At 44.9% G+C, this 12,256-nt stretch overlaps 1 protein-coding gene across 5 annotated transcripts in view; it reads right to left on the bottom strand.

Moving 5' to 3' along the window:
* ST3GAL6 (ST3 beta-galactoside alpha-2,3-sialyltransferase 6) overlaps window positions 1–9,437 on the bottom strand; it is a 45,697-nt gene extending 36,260 nt beyond the window's left edge. The window contains exon 1 of one of the 5 annotated variants that reach the window (XM_083611716.1): window positions 8,801–9,437. The gene's annotated coding sequence lies outside the window, so the exon portion shown is untranslated. The remainder of the gene's footprint in view (window positions 1–8,800) is intronic. The other 4 variants (XM_083611718.1, XM_083611713.1, XM_083611717.1 and 1 more) reach the window with 4 other exon arrangements.
* Between the last annotated feature and the right edge of the window lie 2,819 nt (window positions 9,438–12,256).

Consider the following 12,256-nt stretch of genomic DNA (forward strand, 5'->3'; position numbering starts at 1 on the left):
ACTGATTTCAATGAAATTAAGCACACTGTAGTCTGTGTTTCAATTATAACATATCTCCAGCTGACACCAGTTTCAACAGTGTCACTTTACAAGCTCAGGCATATAACCTACTAGCATTACCTCTTTAGGATTATAGCTCAGTAACACAGGAAGGTATCTTTTTATTTTTAAGAAATGCTCTCTCTATTGAGCGTCTAGTTTTTCTGGAAAAGCTTGGTTTAAAAAGTAAATAAAAGCTAAAATTCCAATGTAATCGTAAGACTCTGAGAGCGGAAAGGCTAAGGAAAACATCAAAAGGTCACAAGACATGGAATACCATCACGAGATAAGTCACACAGTCCATTTTATTTTCCAGCATAGCCTTGTAGCCTTCGGAAATTCAAAGCCTGCAGTCCTGCAGAAGCATGAGAGCCCCGTAAAGAAAAATAAACAGGGGCAAGTGAACAGCAGCATGTCACAGGTATTAGGTTTGCTAACAACTGTGAGTCAACAATAAGGTGGAAGAGAAAGGAAGGGCTCTGTTCATTCATCCATCTCAATAATGAGCCCTACCTCTCTATGTCGTACAGAAGGGACTCATAAGAACATACTAGCCATAACAACTATGCTCTGCCTCCACAGCTGGAAGAAGCAATACTTCTGAATACCAGTTGCTGGAAACCACAGGAAGGAGAGGAGTCTTGTGCTCATATCCTGCCTGCTAGTTTCCCACAGACATCTGATCAACCACTGTGAAAATAGGATGCTGGACTAGATGGGCCACTGGCCTGTTCCATTAGGCTCTGCTGGAAGAAAAATCTGCTGGATCAGGCCAATAGCCCATCTAGTTTAGCATCCTGTTCTCACAGTGGCCAACCACATGTCTGTGGGAAACTCGCAAGCAGGACCTGAGCACAACAGCACATGCCATTACCAGCAGCTGGTATCCTGAAGCCTATTGCCTCTGACTCAGGAAGTAGAACATAGCCATCTAGGTTGGTAGACATGGATATTCTTATCCTCCATGAGGTCTCACAACCCTGCCCCTTCACACCACTGGCATGCCAGCTTACAGCTAATAACTGTCTCCCACAATACCACTCTTTACCTTGAACGGACCTGCTTAGGAAGCCTGACTCAAGAGTATAAGCACTTCCAGTCTTCAAAAGGCAGGCATCTTCAAACCTTTTAGACCCAGAGCCCATGTTTAATTGGCAGGCCCATTTCTCAGTCTTTTACTACATCTTCATATGATGGTAGTGATCCTTCTGCGACCCACCTTGGGTCATGCCACAACCCACTGATGCGTCCCCACGCACCAGTTGAGAACCAGCGCCATAAGGCATATTAATGGGAAAGACTTCAAGTAATTAATGCTTGGACCAGCAGCTTTATGAAACACTTCCAATTGCTGTTACACCTCATTCTCATAACTGCTTGCCTCTTATCAAAAGGCAATTACTCCACAAACTGCAGGAGGTAAGCTTCCCCAACAGTTAGCAGATGCCTGCCCCATTGCCCTTCTTTGAGGCTGTACAGGCAACTCTCAGCTTACATGGGGATTATATTCTGGGGACAGCAGATAAAGCCAAAATAATGTATAGTCAAAACGCATTGGGTTGCATGATGGGTGGGATTGCCAAAGTCTTTTTTCATGGATGCCTCACCCCTTTGATAGAAAAAATAATTGCCAAGCGCATAAAGCTGTCTAGGCACACTTTTTTAATAATAAGAATACAAAGCTGAAAATGAATGAACTGCAGCTAAAATATTGTGGTCATCTTTCACATGGTCTAGTCCTTACCCTGCCCAACCCCCTAATATCCTTAGGAGGGTCTCTTCTCCAATCTTCAGAGAGTAGCTGGAAGTGGGGAAGCAAAAAAAGGTCCTCCTTTCCTTCCACTCTGAGTTTTAATTAGAAACCTTAGGTGCAGGACTGATCCCAGAGGTCAAAAACTGCTTGCGCTTATGAAATGCCCTGTCGCAAAATGCGCCTAAAACAATGGGAGTTTCGAACACTGTCTGCAGCTTGAAAATTTGCTACCTTTTCAGCTCTGAAAATACTTTTTTTTTTTTTTACAGGTTCTGCAGCCCTATTGCAGTCCATTGATGTACATCAGAGAAGGGTGAGTTAATGTGATGATTCCCACACTGTACACACAGTGTTAAGGACCTGCCCTACCAATGTGAGAGCCTCAACTTTGAATTTGTTCTTACTAATTTTGAAGGTACATCAGGTTTAAGGACTTGTTTGTTTTGTTCTGTTCCTTCTACTCTTTTATTCTCTTTCAGAGAAATCAAAGATATATAAATTGTTAAAATAAATAAATGCTAGTAGGGTTAAGAGTGAGGTCTGCAAAGGCAGAACCAAGGGAAAGCTAGGATCCAATGGGAGGCAACTGATTAAGAAAGGGGGGGAACCCTGCAAAAGGACAGAGTTCACTCCTCTGCCCTCATTTCTCATCTAACTGCCTTCAGCTCCCACTCACTAATGCCTTAGGATTACATCCTTAAATCTCTCATTGGCTTCAGCCAGCATGCCAAACTCTCCATACCACTATACGTCAAGCAGGGAATACAAATCCATAAATGTCAGCTTGTATAGCACATGAACTTCCTTTCCAAAAGAACAAGCATCTCTTTGTAATCAGAGGTAATGATCGGAAGAGTTGTCTACCATACAAAGCTTTCCTTTGCACCAAGGACAGGACTGCGTATGCTGAAGAAATGAACCTAAAAAACCAAATTCTATGCCCTTGGATAGATTGTCTGAACTTGCATAATTCTCCTGCTTCTAATAGATATCAGTGAAGGAAAGTGGGGGTGTTGGAAACTAAAGCTTTAGATCCTGGGCATTGGAAATTCTAACAGCAAAATCCTATGTATGTTTACTCAACAAGGTCTCTACAGTTTTCAGCCAAGCCCCTGGCTGACTGACTACTGACTACTACAGACACTGCCTAGTGTGCACACTTGTGACCTGCATCTTTGTTACATACGTAAGGTCTGGAAACTTGCTTTTTTAAGAAGAAGGGCAAGGAGGAGGATCTCAGATACTGAGTTCCATATACAGGTAACCAACCATGAGCTTTTGTGGCTCTAGGGCTCTTAGTAGACCACTGGCTTAATATGAGTCAACAGTGTGATGCAGCAGCAAAAAAAGGTCATGCTATTCTAGGCTGCATCAACAGACATATAGGCAACTGGCAGAGGGGGGACAGAGGCAAAAGGTAAGGGTTGAGACCTTTCTCAGCAGTTTAACAGCCATGCCTGTTCTTGGTGTTCCAAGGAGTTGCTCATACAGGGGTTTTTGCTGGACAAGTATCTACTGGACAATCTACCACTGAGCTCCCCACCAGGTTAAGTAGTGGAGGAATGAGGTTCCTGGCTCAGACCAGATTACATATGGACTACTCCACTGCCTGCACAGGTTACAGTAGCCTGCACTGCACTGTTACTTTGTTGAGCTAATCAGTGCTCTTCGGAGTAAAATTGTGCCACTACATGCTACTATTCTCTCATTCAGGGTGAGGTCAAGTGCTGTAGAGAGGAAAGCAAAAACTCTCTTGAAGAAAGTTCCTGAACAAGTTCCTCTCTGGCCACCAACTCAAAGCCATGCTCTCCAAATTGCTTTCCTCCCTGCAGGGAGAAAGATGCTCCCCCACATAGGTTAAAAACAAGCAGCTTGGGGAGGGGGGTGATTTTGAGATGCAAAGCAAATGTGGAACCTAGAATTAAGTAGCCTCTCCCTTCCTGCTTTTCTTCCAGTTAAGATTTGTAGCCTACATAGGATCCTTTTGCTTAAAAAAAAATGCAGAGAAAAGGAGCATGGAACTCCTTCAAATGTCTAGATCAGTGCTTAAGTGGATTACAGGGAAAAGGCACTCTGAACACATGCTAGTATGCATGGTATATATGGTATGTTCCCAAGCCTGAATTTCAGAGTGACTAGTGCACACTCAAAGCCATCTTTTCCACACCTCTGAACTCCCCAAAGACTGGCTCTTTTCTGTTCCTGAACAGACGAAGACTATAGGATGTCCCTATTTTCATTGGAGAAATGTGGGAGGGGACGTCCCTATTTTAATTGGAGAAATGTTAGAGAGTATGCTTTCAGGGCTGCTCTGTGTAATGCTTGACAAGGAAATTGAGAATAACCACTGGATAATGCATTCCAGGCCTTGATTCCAAATTCTGCCTGGGACAACATGTAGTCTTTGCATAATGTTGAAAAAAGTTGGAGGTGTACCTTTTACTCAAGCTGTGATATACATCAACAACTTTACATCAGCTTAGTGTATTTCCCCACAATGAAGGTTACAGATGTTGCCCTAAGGCTATGTATTCATAGTGCATGGTGTCACAGTAAGCAAGTTAAGCACTATTAACTTGAGTAGGAGTGGGAAAGCTGGTTTTTATCCCTTGTACTTCTGAAAAACTTCTTGAGCAAAAGTACCGTATTTTTCGCTCTATAAGACGCACCAGACCACAAGGCGCACCTAGTTTTTGGAGGAGGAAAACAAGAAAAAAAAAATTCTGAATCTCAGAAGCCAGAACAGCAAGAGGGATCACTGCGCAGTGAAAGCAGCAATCCCTCTTGCTGTTCTGGCTTCTGGGATAGCTGCGCAGCCTGCATTCGCTCCATAAGACGCACACACATTTCCCCTTACTTTTTAGGAGGGAAAAAGTGAGTCTTATAGAGCAAAAAATACGGTATGTCCAGCCTCAGCGTTATGTGTGCACTTCAGTGTTCCTAAAATGTGGACTGAGGTCTGTCCTCAAACCAAAATTTTAAAATAAAAGCTTTTAAATATAAAATTGTATAGAAAACATGCAACAATTATTCATTTCCCCAGAAGTATATTCCATCATTTCTCCCAGAAGTGGCTTGAGGGGAAGAATAAATCTTTATTTATAAAAAGTGTGTTTATAAAATTAATTTTGACAGGATATTTTTAACCTGTTGCTGTTCATAACTTAGCACCTAAAATTAGTGTTTGAGGGCATGGATAATTTTTTGCAGATTAGTTCCAAATACAGGGCTTATACCAGTGCTCAAAATTCCCCTGACACCACGTGAATTTGCAACTAGCGTGGGTCCAATTGCGACCATGTGGAGATCTCTGAATGCCAGGTTGATGACTGACATCTCCATCTGGCTGCCCCCCCCCCAGTTTTCTTAATGAAGTAAGCAGAAGAGCTTAGTTATTGCATTTATATCCCATCTTTTTCTCCAAGGAGTACATGGTTCCCCCTCCCCGCAGTTAATCCATACAATGACCCTGTGAGGTAGATTAAGAGGCTGTGACTGGCCCAAGGTCACCCAGTGACCTTCATGGCTTGAGTGGGGATTTGAACTCTGTTATCTCACAGGTCCTATGGGGAAGCTATATAAATTAAGTAAGAAATAAGGGGAAAGCTTGAATTTGTTTTATTTGATGCGTTGTAAACCACCTTGAGATTTTTTCTTTAAAATATAAAGTGGCATAGAAATCCAATGAATACTAATAATAACAACAGTAAATCTAATTAGGAAAAAGGTGCCTAGACATTGCATTGCAGTGACTGTAAACTAGGTTTAAGCTGCTGTTTGGCGATTAGCTTATATATCTGAGTTTGTAACACTGGTTTATACTCTCATTCTCTAACATGGATTAGAATTGCAAATGTACGTTTAATTCCCCCTCCCCCACTTAAATTTTAGATCTTCAAAGGGAAGGAGGCATTCTGCACAACACTGCTGCAAAGATGCACTTCAACTCTCCCTACAAAATCCTGGCTGAAATGTTCTAAGACAGTGATATCCAACAGGTAGATTGCAATCTGCTCAACAATGATTGCTTCATAAAAAAACCTTGGTAGGTCACTGCCAGGTTTTTTTATAGTGGGAGTAGATCTCAGTCTCTTGAAAGTTGGACATGCCTGTTCTAAGAGGAAGCCCATATCCAAAAGTAAATGACAACAAATCATATGCAGAGGAGAAGTGAATATTACAAACCCCAAAACACGGCTAAGCACAAAGGATGTGGGAAAATTATATAAAAGCAAATCAAGTGCACTGGAGAATTACATTACAAATCCATCTGTTTTAAATGGGACTTCTAATCAAATCAGCTTTATCTTCTCTTTTCTCCCCCAATAGCCTAAAAATAAAACAGGCTGTCAGTTTTTCTAAAAACAGACATGGATCTCTAGCTGGAGATTTCCCCAAGGAATGGTCCAAGAACCACAGAATCAACCTGAGAACCACAACAAAATATTTTCCATCACTCTATAGCCCGTGTTTCCTTGCCTTTCCAATAAATTTCCTTCATGTGCAAAAACTAAAACCTAAAATAAAAATGGGACACATGCAGAGAGAAAAGCCTTTGGAAGCAAACTGTGATGAACATGTAAAGCAAGCATGTTTGAGCAACTTTGTTCAGTTTGCATAGCAATCTAACAGACATTTCTTAGTAGTAAGCACCATTAAAATCAGTGGGACTTGGAAGTAAATATGTTCGGGGGTGGACTACACAGTCTATAAATAGGTCTTATGATTACCGTGCAGCAAGCAACAAAGGGAAGCCACAGCTTGAAACAGTAAGCAACAATTTTGACAACCAAATAACCATTTCTCTCATGCCCGTTTACAGTGTCCAAATTTCACTCTGTCTGTAGAGATTCTTAAACACATGCACTTACAGAATTTGCTATTCCATTTTCCAGAACCTTTAATTCACCCATGTTGGTCTGGTCCACTTACCTAGGCTGCATTTACACACAAGTCTATTCCATTTTCACAATAAAAAATTTTTTTTCCTTCCAGTAGCACCTTAAAGACCAACTAAGTTAGTTCTTGGTATGAGCTTTCATGTGCATGCACACTTCTTCAGATACACACATGAAAGCTCATACCAAGAACTAACTTAGTTGGTCTTTAAGGTGCTACTGGAAGGAAAAAAATTTTTTTGTTTTGACTATGGCAGACCAACACGGCTACCTATCTGTAACTGGAACCATTTTCACAATGTTCCCCTAACTGTCATTTTTGCACATTCTGTTTGAACTTCCACCCTTCCGGAAACACAGCAGAATATAGCACCCATTTCTGTATTATTTGCAAATGAAGTCTAGAAGGAAATAACACGGAAATGAGAGCTAAACTTGTGCTATATTCTGCTACATTTCCAGAAATGGCTTTTATGACACCTAAAAGTTCAAATACAATGCTGAGATTAGCATTTAAGGGACAGTTGGGATAATGGAATTAACTGCTGTGTGAATACAGCCTCAAAATGATTTCCATTTAGCTTTCAAGCAAATGGACCAGAGATGAGTACATACACAAAGTATGGATGATGTGTAATGTTTCGTGGATTTAAGCCTGCTGATTTCAACGGATCTAGTCCTGAGTATACATTAGTTGGATATCACCCAAGTATATTTATGATTGATATTGGTTGTAAAACATAAAGTCAATTAACATCACTAGGGCCAAAGTCTTGACCTCAATAAAATTCAGAATTTCACCATTCTGGAAGTCTGGATTTGTGGAAAGACAAATGTTTGTGGAGAGTGGGAATGGTTTCGTTAAACCTTTTGGCTGCAAGCTGTAAAACCAACACATAATAGACGCAAGGTACTTGGAAAAAAAGTCACAAGAGGTGAAGGCTGTTCTTGTTTAAACTTGCCTAACTTTCACCTCGGAAAAAATCAAAGGGCCCAGACATCTCTTTAAACTGTTTGCACAGACTCACCTCACCAGGACCAAAACCGAATAAATGTTTTTAAGAGCGTAGGAAGAAAAGTGAGACAGAGAAAATTATAAGCCACAACGATTGAGGGGGCGGGCTAGTGAGGGAAGGGAAGACTGGGCCACCACTGCCTGTCTGCATTTAACCTTTTCAAGGAGCGATGCTGCTGCAGCAGCCGCTCTCTACCACGTCGGCCCTTTTCGGCTGCTTGCTAACAGCACCGAGAGGGAGGAAGTCACGCCTCTCTCAGCAGATCTCGTTTCACTCCGAGGCCTTAAACTTTTCGCCTTTTTTCCTGGAAGCACGGGAGGCAGGAGGGACAGGGAGGCATGGAAACCGGGAAAGGTTTCCCCTCCGGCTTTGAAAAAGCACGAGGAGAGAAGCCCCGAGATCTGTGATCGCTACAGGATTCCTCCCCAGGAAAGCGCGGGCTGCCTCTGACGCCGATGCGAGGGGAAGTTTGAAAGGAAGAAAGCGCTCTCTCCGTCTGTCTCTTCCAAACTTAACGCCACATTAGGAGGGGGGAGGTCGGGGAGAGACAAAGGCAGGACCCCGAAACCCGCGCGGATGCCGGGGGGCACTTTTCTCTCGCGTCCTACAAAGTTTGAAACCGATTCGCCAAGCTCCTCTCGAAACCCGCCGCGCCTCGTGCAGCCACGCGCTGCCTCGCTCCAAGCCTGAGGCGGGAAAGGTTTCAAGGCTTGCAGGACCTACCCGCTTTCCCTTTGCCTTTGTACGCAGGGATCCCCCCCAGCTACATCCAGGTGGGAAAGAAATAACCCGCTTCACGCGAGCCTAGGGATTTGCGCGGAGTGTCACGCTTGGTACCCGCAATCCTTCCGCACAAAGCCTTGCATCCCACCCACCCCCATTTCTGCAACAGACTAAAGCGCAGAGAGAAGGGTCGCCTCGCAAGCGACCTCGTTCAACGCGCCCAGGCTGGCCCCTTCCCTCCCCGCTGGCCCAAGAGGCAAGTCCTCCCTCAGAGGTGGGGAAGGCGCCAGCGTCCTAACAGCCAGGCAGCTGCGGAGATCTTTGCAGCGTCAGGCGGCCCCTCCTCTCCACAGACGTTCGCTTTCCCTTACCGCGCCCGACGGGCTGCTGCTCTTTCGCTAACCTCCAGCGTGGCTGGAGCCGCTTGCGCTGCAGCGCCGGGGCTTTCCCGCCTTGGGCTCCCAGCAGCCTGTGCTTCCCGGCGGCGGCTCCTTGCTGCCTCACTCTTCGGCCCTCCCGTCGCTCCGGCGGGTCTTCAGCGCGAAGGGACGGAGCCTCATCTGGGCAGGAGGCCGTGGCGGAGAGAGGGAGGAGGGAGACGGACGGACGGACGGTGGGAGGGACAGAGCCTGGCGCTAAGACGGCGCTGCGCCGCCTCGGCTGCGAGCAAGAAGTCCGAGAAGGCGAGGGAGTCCGCGGCAGGAGGAGAAGCAGGCTCCGCCCGCTGCAGCCGCCGCCAACGGCCTGCCCACTCGAGGAGAGGGAAGCCCTCCAGGTCGCGGGGCGAGCCCGGCCCCTCCTCCGCGCACAAGGAAAAGTTCAGAGGCAGGCGAGGAGACGGGGCAGCTGGACGAGTCCGCTGCGCTCTAGGGGACGCCGGCCGCCCGAGCGAGGTCTCGGAGGGCTTTCGCCTGCCACAAGCCAGCCCCCAATATTGCTGAGTATTGGAGGGGGGCCTTGCAGGCCTGGGTGAGCCCGGCCCCCTGCTCCAGGCAGGAAAGCTAGAGCCGGGCTGAGCCTCCCCACCTTGAAGACTCCCAGGAAGGGAAACCTCCTGCGCCAACCTGGTGACTTTATTCGAAGGTTAAAAGGTTAGGGCGCTTTGGGCCGGGAGGACACATTCCCTTAAAGAGGAAGTGGACTCCTAGGGGCCGAGGTCCCTTCGCCCACCCCTACCCCAGTGAAATATTTGAGGCGTCCGCCCCCAAAGTTGCTGGGCATTGCCATTCAAATACAGTAGTGCCCGTGCATCGCGTCATGTGATTGATTATGCAGCGTAGGGCTTACCCGCCTCCCCCATTTTATTCAGGTTGGCACCCCTGATGGGTGGTGTTTTATTTTTACTCTTAGCAGACCTCTTGACATTTAATGCACCTAAGGCAGCACGTTCTTTCATTAATTTCAGTGTTTCTGCTTGGGAGTGAACACCTAAGGCCCCTTTTCCTGTGTTGGTAATGTGGTTGTTAGGGCCTGTTTGCTCGCAGCTCTTTCACACGTGTTTTCTGCATGGGGTGCTTCCCACAAGGCAGGAGGAGCTTCTGTTGTGAGGATAGCCCAAAGTTTCCATCTCCTGTTTGACTTCTGGGAAAGGGGGGAACCAGCACATTGGGAAGATGTGGATTCTAGACTGGAAGCGAAACATTTCTCTCTTTTTTTACACCAGAGTCCAAACTCCAGCTTCCCTCTCTGTTTGACCTCTCTCTGAGGGAGAACAGAATGGGAAGTAAACAACACAGTCAAATATACTCAAAAGTTCTTTTCTATAGGACTTACTCTCAGGTAAAGGCTGTCTGAGGCGGTGATGCTGTACAGACTTACTAGGGAATAAGCCCCACTGAACACAGTCTTATTTCTGCATGAATATGTAGAAGCTTGCACTGAAAGTGTAAAGATTTCTTGAAATGTGTGGGGGGGGGACCTGTGCCATGAATGTAGCATGAGACTGGCAATTCAGTTGCCATCTTTTGAGTTACATGTAAATTGGTGTGCCATCTGAATTAAAACCTAGGACAAACCTGTCTGAAAGACAAACAGGGTGATGCAGATGGCACTCCTAATTTCTGTCAAGCACAGGAGTCCCATAGGCATATAGCCAGGATTTTTGTTGGGGGGTGCACTACCAACATGATTGGTCAGTCAGTTAAGTATTTCTATCGTTTTAGTTGATGGGGAGGGCAGCGTATGAGAGTCCACTATTGCCTGCATAACTTAAGTTTACTGTACGTTGGGATACTGTTTGCCAAAAAGCATTATTTGCCCTGTTCTTTCAGAAGCTCTTCTGACAGAACCAGATGTCTTTCCTTCCTTCCTGCATTCTCAAAAGTGGGCTTGTGGTAAAGCAATCTGATATTCTTAGAAAACACCCAAACTGAGGGTCTGGTTCAGCCCCTCCCATAAGCCTTTTCTTTTTTATTCCCCAAGATTTTACCAGTTTGGTAGTGGTGGCATCCACTAAGATGAATAAATAAATAAAGTGGGCACAGAGTGCTTTAGAGATGCAAATTTCCCCCTCTCCAGTCATCAGATCAATGATTTGATAAGCAGGGAGGGGTGATAATTCCATCCTCAGCTGATATGCTGAGGGGAAGTTTCTGCCCTGTGACTTTGAGAATGTGTGAGAGTTATCCTGCAGGAAAATTATTATTTACTTCACTGGGTGGGAGCTAATAAGTTGTAAGCTGCTATAATGATTTAATGTTTCTGAGGGCCACCACTACCCATAAAAAAAGGAAAGATATCTACATTTCTGACACAAGTTAACTTTGTATTTTCTGTAAAGGGCATGTGAAACAAAAGTCTCCCTGCCCACAAAGTCCCTATTAGTTGAAACTCCAATATGTTTGTTTCCCACTATGATTTTAGTTATGTAAAGGCCATTCAACACCTACAGAAAACTTATGATCAATGCACGTTGGGTAGACCGAAAAGCCAAGATTAGAATCCATTATCATACCTTCAACGCAGGAGCTGAACCATTGCAGAAAGAATCACCCCTTTCCCCAAGGTAAAGAAAAGACACTTGGGACATGCTGCCTTTTACTCTTGGATTGTGCAATTCAAAGCAAAACTGCAGAATGCTGTCCTGTGCATCATAAAACACTGGTATTGCATTACAAGATGACATATTCACCAGAGAATCTGCACTAGTTTTGCTAGGTTTGTGTCAACACACTTTGAAAAATAGTCTCGAAACTCCAAATAAGAGGAACTTGAGTGACACATCAGTATCTGAGAGAAATCTTAAGTGTGTACTTTTCCATGAATTATTTTTGGCTGCATCCTAGATCTATGTTTCACTGTACTTTGCCATTATAACGAGGAGTAGCAGGCTAGTATTACCTTTACTTTCGGTTTAGGATCAAACCTGTTTCCACTCTCAGAATTATAGAACTGTGGTGTTGGAAGGGACCCTGAGGAGCATCTAGTTCATGGGTAGACAAACTAAGGCCCGGGGGCCGGATCCGGCCCAATCACCTTCTTAATCCGGCCTGCGGACAGTCCAGGAATCAGTGTGTTTTTACACGAGTAGAATGTGTCCTTTTATTTAAAATGCATCTCTGGGTTATTTGTGGGGCACAGGAATTTGTTCATCCCCCCCCCAAAAAAAATATAGTCCAGCCCCTCACAAGGTCTGAGGGACAGTGGACTGGCCCCCTGCTGAAAAAGTTTGCTGACCCCTGTCCAACACCCTGCAAATAACTGCAATGCTTCTCATAGCGAGCAGATTAAATAAGATTGCTCATAGCTTTAATCATAATGGGCAGATTAAATGGGATTGTCAGAAATGTGACACATCCTATTTCCAAGATTTTGATATTTTGTGTATT

The sequence above is a fragment of the Podarcis filfolensis genome, assembly GCF_964270895.1.
Source record: "Podarcis filfolensis genome assembly, chromosome: 4".
Classification (NCBI taxonomy): Eukaryota; Metazoa; Chordata; class Lepidosauria; order Squamata; family Lacertidae; genus Podarcis; species Podarcis filfolensis.